Genomic DNA, 15,782 nt, shown 5'->3' with positions numbered 1-15,782 from the left:
GTAAGAGTAGCCAGTACTGGTTGCCGCTGAGCCATATCTTCTTCACTGATAGCACTGTATTTCTGTTAACACACCAGAGAGTGAGCTGGGGAAGAGGACTGAGCATTTAAAGCAGGGGCAGAGCTAATATGGGGACTGACATCCAGATCCACAGAGCCCAGGCAAAGCTGCACGAGGAAGTGTGCAGCTGTAACCCCAGTGTTCCCATGGTGATATGGAAGGTGGAGACAGGAGAGCCTCTGGGGGCTTGAGCACCAGCTTGTCTGGGGTACACAGACACAACGAGACGCTGTTTCAAGGTGGACGGTCAGAAGTGACATCTGATGCTGTTCTCTGACCTTCTCATGCATGCCATGGCACGTACACAAGGATACACCTACACACATATACATCATGCTCACATGAAAACCCTCCAGAGAAGCTCTGTGTGGTGGCACTTGACTGTGACCCCAGCACTCAGGACCAAGAGGCAGGGAGAATCTCTGAGTTCAAGGCCAGCCTGGTTTTCACAGAGAGCTCCATGACAGCTAGAGCTATACAGAGAAATCTTGTCTTGGAAAGAAAAAAAAAAGTATAATTGGGCTGGAGAGATGGTTCAATGGTTAAGTGCACTGGATGCTCTTCCAGAAGTCCCAGGTTTAATTCCCAGCACCCACATGGCAGTTCACAACTGTCTGTAACTCCAGTTCTAGGGGACATTTCCTGATACCCTCACACAGGCACACCTGTAGGCAAAACATCAATGCACATAAAATAAAAATAATAAATCATTACAAAAAACCCCTCTAGAGTGTGAGAATTGTGATCTAGGTTTAGACACCCGACCATCCTGCTTTTTCCATATGTGGGTCTCTAGGGCTCACAGGTCTGCAAATCACCTGAAATGTTGCCTGGAGACAGGCATTTCTATCTTTTCATGTAGACAATAATGGGCAAACACGACAACCTGTTGATAATTAGTTAAATGTAATGATGCAGCCAGGCAAGGTGATGCTCACATGCCTGTAATCCCAGCATTCGGAGGCTGAGACTGGAAGACAGGAGAGCAGATCTGAGGCAGCTCAGGAGACCTTGGATGACATTTTGTTGTACTGTACCTAACCACTTTCTCTTCGTGTTAGGCTTTTAAGTACCAATGTTGGGAAAAAGCTCTGTCTTTGCTGTTCCGGTCTTTGACCCATGGTTTGTTGCTAACAGCGACCGTTTTTAGTGCCAGTCTGTCTCTACAGTCGCTCTTCTGTCAGTCTTCCAGCTTCTCATGGTTGGAACTGTTGGCGTCTACAGCCATTGAGCCTGTGTCTAAAGGATGCGTCTGCAAGAGCAGCCAGAGAAAACTCGATGGGTGTTGGAGATAGGTTTGGAAAGTTTGCTGATGTTTTTTTGAAAGTAGGGACAGCCTGCGGGGCCTGCTTGGGGAACTCCAAGCAGTGAGAGTCTGCCCTGAAATTGAAGGTCAGTTAAACATCAGCAAGACAGGAGCCCCGAAAGCTACATAACCCACAAAACCAACCAACCAACCAACACTGGCCCATTTGACGCTATGGTAATAAAAATTCCACTGGACAAAGTAAAATGACATAGGAATGGGGTGTGGGGGGGAGGGGATGGCTCAGTTAATGAAGTGCTTGCCATGGCAACCTGAGGACCTGAGTGTGACTCCTGTAGAGCCCACGTTAGAAAACAAAAAAGCAATCAAACAAACACGCAATCATAAAACAACCCAGGCAGGTCATGTGAGGCAAAGGCAGTCAAGTTTCTGTGAGTTCAAGGTGGTGTACTTAGTGAGTTCCAGAACAGCCAGGGCTATGTAGAGAGACTCTGTCTCTAAAAATCAAACCCAAACCCAAACCCAACCAAATCAAACCAATAGTCAGAAACCCAGACATGTTGGAGGGTCCTCGTAATCCCCGTGCAGAGGAGGTAGGGACAAGTGGGGTCCTGGGGGTCTCCTGGTCAGTCAATATACTTGAAATGGTGATCTTCAGACTCAGGGAGGGACTCTGCCTCAGAAACGGAGGTGGAGAGTAATAGAAGAAGACCCCCCTCCAATATCACACTCTGGCCTCTATACTCATGTGCACATGTATGCATCTCCACAAGTGTACACAAGAATATGTGCACATATTCCCACATAGGATAGAATGGATATAAATAATAGACATATCTTTGAAATTCATGGCAAAGAGTTACTGTTCCCAGTGTGCTGTTGATTAGAAAAATGAACCAACACAAACACATCTAAAACAAAGAGACAGCCCCCCAGGCCGACAAGTTGGCATTCGCAGAACAAAGCAAAGCCAGAATCCTCAGCTTTACCAGTGTTTAGAGCTTCTTAATTTTCATTTGAATTGAAGCTCAATTATTCATGTATCAGACTGGAAGTATAAATCGCTTGATACTAAGTAGAACCTGGGTTCTGTTCCTAGTACTTACATGGTGTCTTACAGTCCTGTGTAACTCCAGTTCCAGGGAATTAGGCGGCATTTTCTGGTTTCTGAGGGCATCGTTTTCTCCCACCCCCGTCTCATGCACAAATACACAAATACACGTACACAAATAAGTCCCATGTTGACAGAAGATTCTGTTTTGGGAGTACTTAATATAAGGACAGGTGTCAGTGAGGACAAGGCATACGAATTGCCCCAGAAAACAATGGGTGCAAAGCCAGTCTTGGGACAGTCAGAGTATAACAGGGAGTGACTGGAGAAGCCACGGTACTTCTAGGTCCCACTGGGCCATTTATTCATTTACTTGTTGGCTGTAAATCCTTTAGCATTTATTATGTGTCAGGAATTGCTGTGAATACCAGGCATGCATATGCTAATATCTGTGCATGTATGTGTGTGTGTGTAGTGTGTACATTTATTGTGTATGTGGTGTGTGTGTAGTGTATGTGTGTAGCAATTGAGAGATAATCAGCAAAGAAGAAGACATTGCAGCAAATGTTGAGAGATGATACATGCTTCAAGGAAAACATGAAGGAGAGAGCAAAAGAGGAGCTGGATGGGAACCATACTGGATGAGGTGGTCAGGGGAGATTTCTCCGAGGTGACATGATGACAGTTAAGACAAGATCTTGGTAGACATTGTTCTAGACAGATTTGTCAGCAAGTGCCAAGGCCCTGGGGTAGGAGTGATGCTGGAGGAGTAGGCAGAAAGATATGATTTCGCATGGGAGACAGACAGCACAGCGTCTTTCTCAGTCTCAGCTTCTCTGCTTCCTGCGGCAGGTCCAGCTCCAGCCTCTTGCTGGCCTCTCTGAGTAACAGATTGTGATGTTCATGCACAGCACACACGCTGTTCACAAATGTTGTGCATGCTATTTTTTAACTTCTAGAAGTCAACTTAAGAACCAAATTTTCATGTTCATTTTTTTCCTAAACATCTTAAAATTAGAAAAGTAGAAAATTAGGGGCTGGAGAGATGAGAAGGCTCAGTGGCTCAGAGCACTGGCTGCTCTTCCAGAGGACCCCTGCTTTGATTTCCAGCACCCACACGGTAGCTCACAGCCGTCCATAGTACCAGCTCTAGGGGAACTGATGTCTTCTTCTGGCTTCTGCAGGCGCTGCATGTACATGCTGCACAGACATACACACGGACAAAATACACACTCATAGATTATAAAATAAATAAACAAATAAATAAATAAGAAAGAAAACTAAAAGTCACATCAGTGGCTTGCAGAGAACAGCACAGTCATCAAAGCAGTGGAGATCATGTTAGGTGTTTAAGCTGTGTCCGGTGCTCAACATTTCCTTTTTTTCCCCTCCTGGTATGAAAAAAAAATCTTTTCCAGGCTATTATTCAGGTGGTTTCAAAACTCAGTTCCCTTTAGGACAATTCCTCCCTGTCCTCACCAGCTTCCAAAGGTGGCACCAGCTGCAGAGGCAAGGCTGGGAAGGGATTCGGGCTTACTCTCTCTTCCTGGGATCTTTCCTGGTACCAGGCAGCGAATCCCTGAGCCACGTGTGCGCCATGTATCCTGTCTCCTGGGGTGGCAGGCTTGCTCACTGAGGAGTGACAAGGGAGCTCTCAAGAGTGTGGCCTGACGGGCCCTGTTTACTGCTGAGCATACCCTGCTGATATTTCTCCTCCGCTCCAGGTGTCTCCACTGTCATGGGTGACTCCCAGATGTTTTCCTCAGATGTCTAATGGCTTCTCTCATTACTTTCTCCACTCCCATAGCTCCATCATGCCAGATGTGGAGTCTCATGCCCGGGACCAGGATGGCCTTGAGATATGCAGCTGAGAATGAGTCTTGCTGTCACAGTCCATCTCCTGTTGCTGTAATGAAATGCCCAAGGTTGAGTGCCTCACAGAGAGAGCTTCATGTCTCAGAGTTTTGCAGGTGGAATGCCCAAGACCAGGCAGCACCAACAACCTGGACTTTCGGGTAGGGCCCCTTGGCAGATGGGATCAGAATTGAGCATCTTGCTGTCTATAGCAACCTGTTCTCATAGGAAAAATTGCAGAGAGGCCTATATTAATCCCTTCCAAGGACACTGGTCCCAGTCACCCCCATCACCTCCTACTAGGTTCCAACACTCTCCACCCCATGTTATTTCTTTTTAAATTTTTATTTTGTGTGTATGAATGTTTGCCTGCATGCATGTTTGCTGTTGCCCTTCGATGCCAGAAAAGGGCACTATATCCCCTGGAACTCAAGTTATAGGTGGTTGTGAAAGACCATGTGGGTTCTGAGAATCAAACCCGGGTCCTTTGGAAGAGAAGCCAGTGATCTGAACAGTTGAGTCATGGCTCCAGCCCTTCAGTCCCAATTCTTAAAGGTGTCGCTTTGGGGACCAAACCCACAGCATGTGAACCTTGAAGGATGCATTCGAACATCCATAGCCGAGCTCTGCCCTGATCATCCAGTCCTTCCCCCATCTCCACCTTCCCTGCTCTCCTGCAGCACAGGCAGAGCCAGGAAATTACTGTGCCTTTGGCAACACTGTTGGTGCTGACTTTCCTCTAAAACCAATACATCCTAAGGCTGGGGAGAAAACTCCGCAGATACGAGCACTTGTGGAAACTTGAATTCAGCTCTCCAGCACCCATGTAAAAGCTGGGTATGGATATACACACACACTCACACATACACACTCACATGCCCCCCTCCCCACTCTCTCTCACACATACACACATACTGGAATATGAACACAAACACACAATGGAATATGAGCACACACACATACACACTGTAATACAAACACAAATACACACACACAATGGAATATGAACACACCACACACACACACACACACACACACACACACACACACCCCAAATGAAATAAAGATAAAAAAGAGCAGGCTGGAGAGCAATGAGTGATGATAACATTTTTGTGTTCAAACAGAACCCATGTTTATGTTTTCTATAATCTCATACAAAACACAGAGTAACTCATTGCTTACTCCGGCATCTATCTGCCTGAGAACGGGAAGCAAGAGAGTAGCTTTCTCTTTGTGTTTGTCTATGCTGTTGACACGTCCTAATGAGCATCCAGGACAAAGATATTTACTTATTTATTTAAAAAGGTGGGTGGGAGGAAGACACCAGGAGGCCTTCCAGCCGTGTGGCCCTCCCTCAGAGGGGAGCTGCTTTAATGTGCAAGTGTGTGGTGGAGAGATGGGAGAGAAAGAGAAGCAGAATGGTTTGAGCGCTATAAAGAGAGGAGGAACTGGAGACTAGAGGATGGAGAGGATCAGCCTGATGTGAGTAGCCTGCACTGCCACCTGAGGCCATGGTGAATGAAGTCCTGCCTGGTGCTGCAGCTGAGGGTCATGTCTGGGTCCCTGCAGCACCAGGGTCTGTGTCGATGTCAGTGGCTCACATTACCACTGAAGACCAAGCGGATGGCCTGGTGCCATGTTGATATCCAAGACCTGCGCAGAACTTGCCCCAACCTCACTGGCTGCAGCACTGGAGCAGGCCCTGGTGTCAGAGGACAAGTGAGCCAGCTTGATGCTCTGAGAGCAGGAGAGCTGGCCCCGCCCTTCTCTGGCTGTGTTAGTGGGTGGGCTGGCTTGGGCAGGGCTGGAGCTCAACTGGTGGTATAAGCAGGAGATTGCAGGCAGGCTGACCGAGTCAGCTACCACCCAGGCCCACACCCAGGGCTTTGAGTTGGCCCACCCCAATGTCTACCCCATCTGTGAACTGCTGGAGCACGTGAAGGGGCTGATCCTTCAGATCCAAAGCTGAGGGCTCTGCATGACACAGTGCAACACAGGATATCCGAGAGGAGTCACGGTGAGGATCCAGTATTGATAGTGGACCAATGACTCCGTGCACCGAACACTGGCAAGTAAGAATGCATGGACAAAAGGGTGTACTGTGGGACACGCTGTGACACACTGCAGTTTTCATGGCAAGATGTTTTGTTGTTTTTATTTCACTATTTTATTCTTATTTTCTGTTTTCTTGTGGGGAGGTTGTTGCAGGGACAAAGGGCAGATACAAGGGGACGGGGGAGATGAGTGGGATTGGGGTTCACGATGGGAAATTCACAAGGAATCCATAAAAAGTTAAAAAATGCAATAAAGAGGAAAATAATCGTCACGTAACGATTAGAAAAAGAAACCCTTTAACCTCGATCATAGTGGCCTGCTAGACGCGGGCTCTGGAGGGCTTTTAATTAAAAAGAAATTACACCCAGGTTTTGTACTTTGCCCTGAAATCTACATTTCAATTAGTTATTCCTGGTGTGTGCTCTCATTGTGCCCTATAATTCACACCGCAACACTTATCCAACCTTAGTTGTAGGCTTTCAAATTTTTTTTATTACTTTTTCCCTTTTTTTTGTGATGCTAGTGATATTAAATGCTGCCGAGCAAGTGGTCTGCCACTGAGCTACACCCTCAGACCCTCCATGCTTTTAAATCTTTTTAGTTTCGATTTTCTGAGTCAGTGTCACACAGGTGTAGGCTGACTTTGAACTTGAGATCCTTCTGTTTATCATCCCAAATACTTCTCAATCCCTCCCCCCGTGTCTAATATATTATATATATATGTATATATACATATATATACATACACACACATATATATATACATATATATACATACACACACACACATATATATACATATATATGTATACTGCCATATAGGCCTGGATGGCTTAAGGCAGGACATGTAGCTGAGGATGAACTTGAACTCCATCTTCTCTTGTCCCCCTCCGCCCCGGGCTCTGGGGAAGGTTTATGGGTGCTGGGGATGAAGTGCTGGGGACCCAGTGCTTCATATAAGCCAGGCAAGCACTCAACCAGCTGAGCTGGACCCCCCAACTCATTCTCTATGACTTTAAATGAAGCTTCTGGCATGAATTTGGTTTCCCTGGCTTTTCACAAATGTCCTTTGTCGGGTCCCACGTGTGTTAAGTCTGCACTTGTTCGTTTCTTCCCTGTGACAGTCTCTCTAGCCTTCGTTAGTGTTTTTTGTGAACATACCATTTACGTGGAGCAGTTGCTCGAGCTAAGTATTTTGTGGACTGTCCTTCAATTCGAGTGGCAGAAATTCTTTTCTGATGACGTTGACTGGGGTGATGGGTTTAGGGGACCGGCAAAGAGGTGCGTATTATTCACATGGCATGTGGCTGCCGGCATGGGTCTTGGGAGGGGTAAAGCATTGTGGACTGTGGAAGATGATTCTCTCCCATCCTGAGCTATGAAACACTTTTGTTAGAAGTCACTGGGGCCATTTCAGTCAGAGGGAGTGGGGTTGCTGCCAGGGTGTCTACAGAGATAGTCTGAATCCTTCTAGAAGGAAGTGTCACAGTTTGAATGTGGAATGTCCTCAGCAGGCTCATCTGGTGAATCACTAGCTCCCAGGGACTGGGACTAGCATGTGATGCTCTGGACATGTTAGAAGGGGGGGTCTAGTTGGAGGAAGTAAGTCTCTAGAAGTGTGACTTGGACTGTCTCATCTGGTCCCTAATCCTTTCCTTAGTCTTTTCTTCCTGTTTGCCTCCACGCCCTCCTTCCACTGTGACGTCCTCCCTCCCATGGGTCCAGAATCCATGGACTCAAGGTCTATAGATAGAACCATCTGAGACCATGAGCAAAAGTAAATTCTTCCTCAGGCTGTGAATGGCCACTCTGTCATCACAGAAACCAGGATGGTAACTGACATATCTGTCCTTGCCCTGATGCTGTGTTTATCTGGTCACTGACTTCACACTTATAACCCAGCAGTGTTATTTATTATGTTGCTAAAATTGCTTCAGTTTTGCCCTCTGGGAAACCTTTCTTTTTAAATAATATTGTTTAGTTTATACTTTAACTATTTCATAGAGTTCTACAATGTATTTTTGTTTATAGTTTAACTATGTCATAGAGTTCTACAATGAATTTTGATTATATTCATCTTTCTACGTCCCCCTCCCACTTGGATTTGCCAACATTTCCCCCCTCACCTTCACGTGCTTGTCTTCTTCCTTCTCTTCCTCCCCCTCCTCTTCCTCCTCCTCCTTTTTAAATAGTGCAAGGAGTCCAATTGGTGCTGCTCTGTGTGCATAGGTATAGGACCACCCATGCACAACGTAATGGAGACCATAGCCCTGAAGAAACTTCCTTCCCTGAAGTGGATGGAAACTTAAGGTTCTTTGGAGAGTCACTTGTGTAGGATGGTGTTTTGCTGGGGTAAACACATGGAGTGTTTTCCTGAAGAGGACACAGGTGAAAGACTAATGTGAGGGATGTGTGAGGGAATGCTTCATTGAAGCAGACAGAGGAGAGAGGATGCTCTTTGCTAAAGCAAACATGTGAAAGGGCCCGTGATGAAGGATTCTTTGCTAACAATGCACATGTATTGGTCTGCCTTACATTTTGTAGTTGAGCTACATTTGTGGGGACTCCTCAGACTTGGGATGATTGGATGCATGTGCTGAGGCAAGACCCATGCTGTGGAGGACACGTGATGTTTGGAGGGTATAAATAGGACTTGACAGAGGGACTGGGACAGAGCTTGGCTTGCTGGTACAGCTAGCTGTGCAATGCTTGTGGGCCTTGAGTCTTTGCTGATCTTCCCTTCCCTGAGAGAGGCACAGCTGAGAACTTCTCCTGGTGTTCCTGCTGATCTCTCCTGCTGACTCAAGCCAAGGCTGGGGCCTAGCTATCTCTGCTAGGTTTTGTCACTGCTATTGGTAACCTGACTCTACCAAACTGGACTGCTGGTGTATCCCTGAAGTGTTTGCACCCTGAGTGGATAGAGCTGCCGCCGACTGCTAACCTGTGATCTGAACTGCTGATATCCAGATATCACAAACGGGAATTGCTCCAAAGAACCTTTCTAAACAGGTCCACTTCCCCCATATCCTTTCTTTTTCCACTACCTCTGGTGGGTGGTGGGCTACAAGAAAGGTTAAAACTTTAAAAACCATCATTAAAATTAAGATTAGACCCCAGCATTGTCTCACAAGAGACAGCTATATCTGGGGCCTAGCTGGGGAGACAGCAATGCCGGGGCCTAGCAAACACATAAGTGGATGCTCACAGTCAGTTATTGGATGAATCACAGGGCCCCCAATGGAGGAGCTAGAGAAAGTACCCAAGGAGCTAAAGGGAACTGCAACCCTATAGGTGGAACAACATTATGAACTAACCAGTACCCCCCGGAGCTCTTGTCTCTAGCTGCATATGTATCAAAAGATGGCCTAGTAGGCCATCACTGGAAAGAGAGGCCCATTGGACTTGCCAACTTTATATGCCCCAGTACAGGGGAATGCCAGGGCCAAAAAGTGGGAGTGTGTGGGTAGGGGAGTGCGGGGGGGAGTGTATTGGGGACCTTTTGGATAGCATTGGAAATGTAAATGAGGAAAATACCTAATAAAAAATTAAAAAAAATAAGATTAGAAAAATTACATTCCCCCAGCAGCCATCAAATGCTGATAGTTCTTCTGCTAGTGGATGTGGCTTCAAGAGCCCCCACCCCACCCTGGTTTGATGCTGTGCAGCAGGCCTTATGCAGGGATCTACAGCTGCTGTGAGCTCGTGAGTGCTGTCCTCCCACAGGTTAGCTGTGTGACAACATCTCACACAAGGCCACCACCCATCTTGGGTGGTGGCCTTGTGTCTCTCCCACTGTGAGACACGAGATACCTGGGACCTAAGATACCTGTCATTTGTTGAAGAACTGGAGTTTCCTGGGAGACATTGTAGCTTTGCTCTTGCCCTGTTAATAGCCACTCTGAATTTACTGTTGTGTGAGATGTTGTCACACAGCTAAATCAAGAAAATGACTCAGAATCCTGTGTAGTGGTGCATACCTCTAATCCCGGCTGAGGCAGGATAGTCTTCTCATTGTTGCAAATTAGCTAATCTCTCCCACAGATGAAGACACCTGTGGGACCATCTGCAGCCACCCATAATCCATGAATATTTTCAATCCCCAGATTACTTTTTAAAAATTTCTGGCCAGGGATATATGAAAAGGAAAATGCATAATAGGAAACCCCCCCTAAGCAAATGTATGGCTTTCTCCTCCTACGTACTTCTCACCACACGCTCCCCAGCCAGATGTGTTTCCCTCCCACATCAATCAGTTTCCTGGCAGACACCAGCTGGGTATCATAATTCAATTCAGTTGAATTACAGTCAGATTTCACAACTGAAGGGTGCTGTGCTGATAGACTGTCCCGAATTCAGATGCCAGGGAGCAAGCCAGGGCCTCTGGAATTTCTGGCTCACTGGTCTCCTCAACTCTTTTTGTTCCACTTGACCATTGGCTAAAGAGGCTCCCAGAATCCAGGGCATCTCTCTATTCAATGTTTAACTGCTTGTTTAAAAGGATGCTACAAAGAATACAGGCGAACTCAGCCCTCAAGGAAGATGACAAGTGTGGAGGTCATGTGATGTCCCCACCTGTGGCAGGACCTTCCCCTAATGAATAAAGATTTCAGTGGACCAATCACTGGGCTGGACTTCCAGATTGGAGAGAGGAAGAGGGGAAGGAGGAGAAAGAGACTGGCTTTTGGATGGGAGACAGGTTGTAGGTAGTGGTAACCTCCGGTTTAGGTGGTGGATCCGTTGGGAATCCGCTACTGGAGGATTCGACTTAGAATGACTTACAAATTAGGATGCTGTGCCCAGTGCTTGAGTTACCTGCTGATTCTGAACTAAGTTTGTGTGGTTTTCCCCCTTCATTCCCCACTCAACTGGATCCCAGAGAGAAAGGTATTGAGGCAAAATGTGGGTTTGTAAGAAGTGCACCCCATGGCCGTGGGAATTTGGAAGTATGGGGCTGGCAGAGTAGTGACCAGCCAGTGGGAACTTAGTGAGCTGGGTGGAGAGATTTTGGAGCTCCAGGTCAGAGAGTCTCCACTAGATGAGAACAGGCTGGCTATGTCCATTGGAGCACTGCTAGGATGGCGTGGATTTGTATTTTAATATTTAATGCTACACCTGCCCTCTCTGGGGCAGTGCCATCCTGTACTCAAAGCTTCCTTAATTTTATAGTTCAGGAGCCTTTATAGAATATCCATCCCTCAGACTCACGTACACACACACACCTTAGCATGAGTGTGGAGTCAGAGGACACCTTCCAGGAGTTGGTTTTCTCTTTCTACCATGTGCATCCCAGGGATTGAACTCATATTCTTGGGCCTTACAGCAAGCTCCCTTACCCACTGTGCCCTCTCATTGGCCTTTCTCTTTATTCTTAAGCCCTTAGGATTTGGTCTCCTCAGTCTCCAACTAACCAACCAGCCAACTAACCAACCAGCCAACCAACCAACCAACCAACCAACCAACCAACCAACCAACCAACCAACCATTATTGCCAACAAAATGCTAGATAATTCTGTCGAAGTGAGTGTAGTGGAAGCATAAAGTAGAAGGAACTTGAGGGTTAGAAATAATGGTGTAGAAAGGCAGATGCACAGGCCAGAAAATCTATGATGGTGCTTTGTTATAATGTAAACAAAACACATTGGAGACACATGTGTGAAAGGCCATCTATGGTGACTGGCTGAGTGACTTTTGGAACTTTGGTGTCCTGCAATGCTATAAGCTATTAAAACCAAATTAGGTGCTGGGAATGGTGGCATATACTTTTGTTTTTCTTTCTGAGATAGGATTTTTCTATGTAGCCCTGGCTGCCCTGGAACTCGTTCTGTAGACCAGGCTGGCCTCAAACTCACAGAGATCTGCCTGCCTCTGCCTCCAGTGTGCTGAGATTAAAGCTGTGTGCCACATCCACCTGGATTATAATTTATCTTTGTTTTATGTGCATTGGTGGTTTATCTGCATGTGTCTGTATGAGGTTGTCAGATCCCCTGGAACTGGAGTTAAAGACAGTTGTGAGCTGCCATGTGGGTTCTGAGAATTGAACCTGCATCCTCTAGGAGAGCAGCCTCTAAGAGATTGCTCTTAACAACTGAGCAATCTCTTCAGACATGGTGACACACATTTTTTATCTATCTATCTATCTATCTATCTATCTATCTATCTATCTATCTATCTATCTATCTATCTACCTACCTACCTATTCACTTTACATCCTGATAGCAGCTCTCCCTCCCTTCTCCTGACAATCCCCCCTCACATAGCCCCTTCTACCCTCCCCCTTCTCTTCTCCTCTGAGAAGAGGGAACCTTCCTCTCCTCCCCCAGAGGTACCAACCTATAGTGGCACATTAAGTCACTGCAGGACTAGGCATATCCTCTTCCACTGAGGCCAGACAAGGTAGCTTAGTTAGAAGAACAGGACCACTGGCAGGCAACAGAGTCAGGGACAGTCCTGGCTCCAGTTGTTGAGGGACCCACATGAAGACCAAGCTGTACATCTGCTTTTTATGTGTGGAGGTGGGGAGACTAGGTCCAGCCCATGAATGCTTTTTAGTTGGTGGTTCAGTCTCTGGGAGCCCCCAAGGGTCCAGCTTAGCTGACTCTGTTGGTTTTCTTGTGGAGTCCCCATCCCTTTTGGGTCCCTCATTCCTTCCCACAACTTTTCCATAAGACTCCCCATGCTGCATCTACTGTTTGGTTGATTGTGGTGACATACACTTTTAATTTCAGTACTGGGAGGCAGAGGCAGGAAGATCTCTGAGTTTGAGACCAGCTTGGTCTACAAAGTGAGTATTAGGACAGCCAGGGCTACACAGAGAAACTGTCTTGGAAAACTTAAAAGAACATTTAGGCTTACATCTGTTCTTCTGAGAGGATCCCACGAGAAGAAAGGGATAAAAAGATGGGAGAGCGGTTTCTCTGTAAGGCAGCACTTGGATGGGTAAGTAGGAGGACACTCCCAGGCTATGTCTGGGAGAGCACATACTCTCCCACGTTCTTCCACACTCTCCTACACTGTTCCACATGGTCCCACACTCTTCCACACTGTCCCACAATGTCCCACCCTCTCCCTCACTCTTCCACACAGTCCCACAATGTCCAACACTCTCCCACACTCTTTTACACAACCCCATACTGTCCCACACTGTCCCACTCTCTCACACTGCCCTACATGATTCCACCTTGACCCACCCTGTCCCATCCTGTCCCACACTGTCCCACCCTCTCCTACCCTGTCCCACTCTGTTCCACACTGTCCCACACTCTCCAGCACTTTCACACTCTCTTGCACTCTCCTGCACTCTCCCATATATCCCCACACTCTCCCATACAACCTCCTCTCATCCAGGAAAGACATTCTTACTGGGGAAGGGCCACCCTCTATTAATGTCCTTACCATAGGAAGAGGGCATCTTGACATGTTTCAGAAGACTTGGGGTTGTATTTGGGGTTCATGTCAGGCCTTCTTGAACTTCAGAAATCAAAGGCAGTTCATGTTCATTATTTTTGTTTGTTTGTGGCATTTAGAACCCCTGAGCTCTGCATTACCAAGGGTGACATTCAAAAGGCTCTCAGGCTTTCCTTCTTAATAAGAAGTAATTTGTAGACATCAAACATGCCACTTATTTTTTTTAAATGGAAGACAAATGTGTAAACAATAAAAAAAACTAGCCATGTGGGAGAGGCTAAAGGCAACGGTTGGAAGTGTCGCTCAGGCAGAGAGAGGTGCAGATCCAAAGCTCTCAGCAGTCTGGCCTGCTTGTGAATATTCAAATATACAGGTTACTTAAAGGTCATTATGTAATACTTTTATGGTCATTATAGATGCTTATTGTATTAGAAATTGGTCACATCCTTTCTTAGAGGGTGACCCAAGGTAATAATTATGATATGTTTATGCATATGTGTCATTATACTTCGTCCTCTGTTGGCTGCTGCTGCCCTCTCTCATCCCACCCCTTGTTGGTTTGCTTCTCTTCCCTAGATAGGACCCCTTCTCAACTTTCTCTCCTCCCTTAGGAGTCCAACCTCCTTAACTTCTATCTAGTTCTATAACTCCTCCCACCACATAAGGACACATATGTATATACACTCAAATGCATACATATTGCTCATGCATATATAATTTTAAGTCTGTCTACGAAAGGAAACATATTCATCTCTTGGAGTCTGGCTTATTTTGCTTAACAGAACAATCTCTAGTGCTACCCATTTTCCTGTACCTCATGATTTCATCTCCATGGGTAACTAGAATTCTAATGTGTGTGTGCACCAACTGGTCATTATCCACTCATCTGTTGACGGACAGCGAGGCTGCTTCTGTTTCCTGTGCTCTGACTAGCAAGGCAATGAGCACAGATGTGCTGGTGCCCCTGTGCTGTGCTGGCTGTGAGCCCTTCAGGGTTGTACACAGCAATGGTAGCGTGACATCATAAGGTAACTCTGATCTGTCTTTCTGAAGACCGCACACACTGTCGTACCTGCAGTAGTTTACATTCCAGCTAGTAGTGGTTAAGGGTTTCCTAGTTCCCTGAATCCTCCCCAGCATCTGTCATCACTGGCTTTCTTGATGACATTGGCTCACAGTTTGGGAGGGTTTTGTCTGTGCTTATCTAGATCCATGCATTTGGGTGAGCTATCCTGGTGGTGAGATTGTTTGGTAGAGGAGGCTCTTGCACAGGAGGCAGAAAGAAGTAGGATAAAGAAAGGTGCCAGGGCAAGGTGTAACTCCTGAGAACATGTCCTCAGTGGTCTATTCCTGTCAAGGAGGGCCTACTTCCTCCCTTCACCACCTTCTAAAGAATGCTAGAACAATACCAATCCATCAAGAGATCAGTTCACTCATTAGAGCCCTCAGGAGCAAATATCTGGACATACCACCACAGCCACACCCAGAGGTGTGCTTTGCTAACCATGTAGGCACCTACCTGCCTTTCCTCCCTCCCTCCCTCCCTCCCTCCCTCTCTCTCCGAGACGTAATTGTTTTATTTTATTTATTTATTTTTATTGGTTATTTTATTTGTTTACATTTCAAATGTCTCCCTTTCTGGTTTCCTTTCTGCATGCCCCCTATCCTCTCCCCTCCCCTCCCCCTGCATCTATGAGGATGGTCCCTCACCCACCCACCCACCCACTCCCACCTCAATATGTATCCCTCTATGCTGGGCATTGAGCCTCCACAGGACCAAGGGCTTCCCCTCCCATTGATACCAGATAAAGCAATCCTCTGTTACATCTGCAGCTGGAGCCATGGGGGACCTTCCTCCATGTGTAATCTTTGGTTGGCACCTTTCAATCTAATCGCTTTGACAATCAATATAATATCATTTATGTAAAACAGAGAGACTATGACCGAATGAGCCACTTACAGCCTGAGAACTCTGTGTCTCAGAGACTATGACAGTCACACATAAGCTCCCCTTAGATCCATCTTCTGACCTAGAAGTCACCTCAGCCATGTTCTCTTGCTCTATTCTCTCTCTTTTTTTTTTTTTTTTTT

This window comes from Mus caroli, chromosome 7 (genome assembly GCF_900094665.2).
Source record: "Mus caroli chromosome 7, CAROLI_EIJ_v1.1, whole genome shotgun sequence".
NCBI classification, from domain to species: Eukaryota; Metazoa; Chordata; class Mammalia; order Rodentia; family Muridae; genus Mus; species Mus caroli.
The sequence above is the reverse complement of the archived record's forward strand: the minus strand, read 5'-3'. Positions refer to the sequence as shown.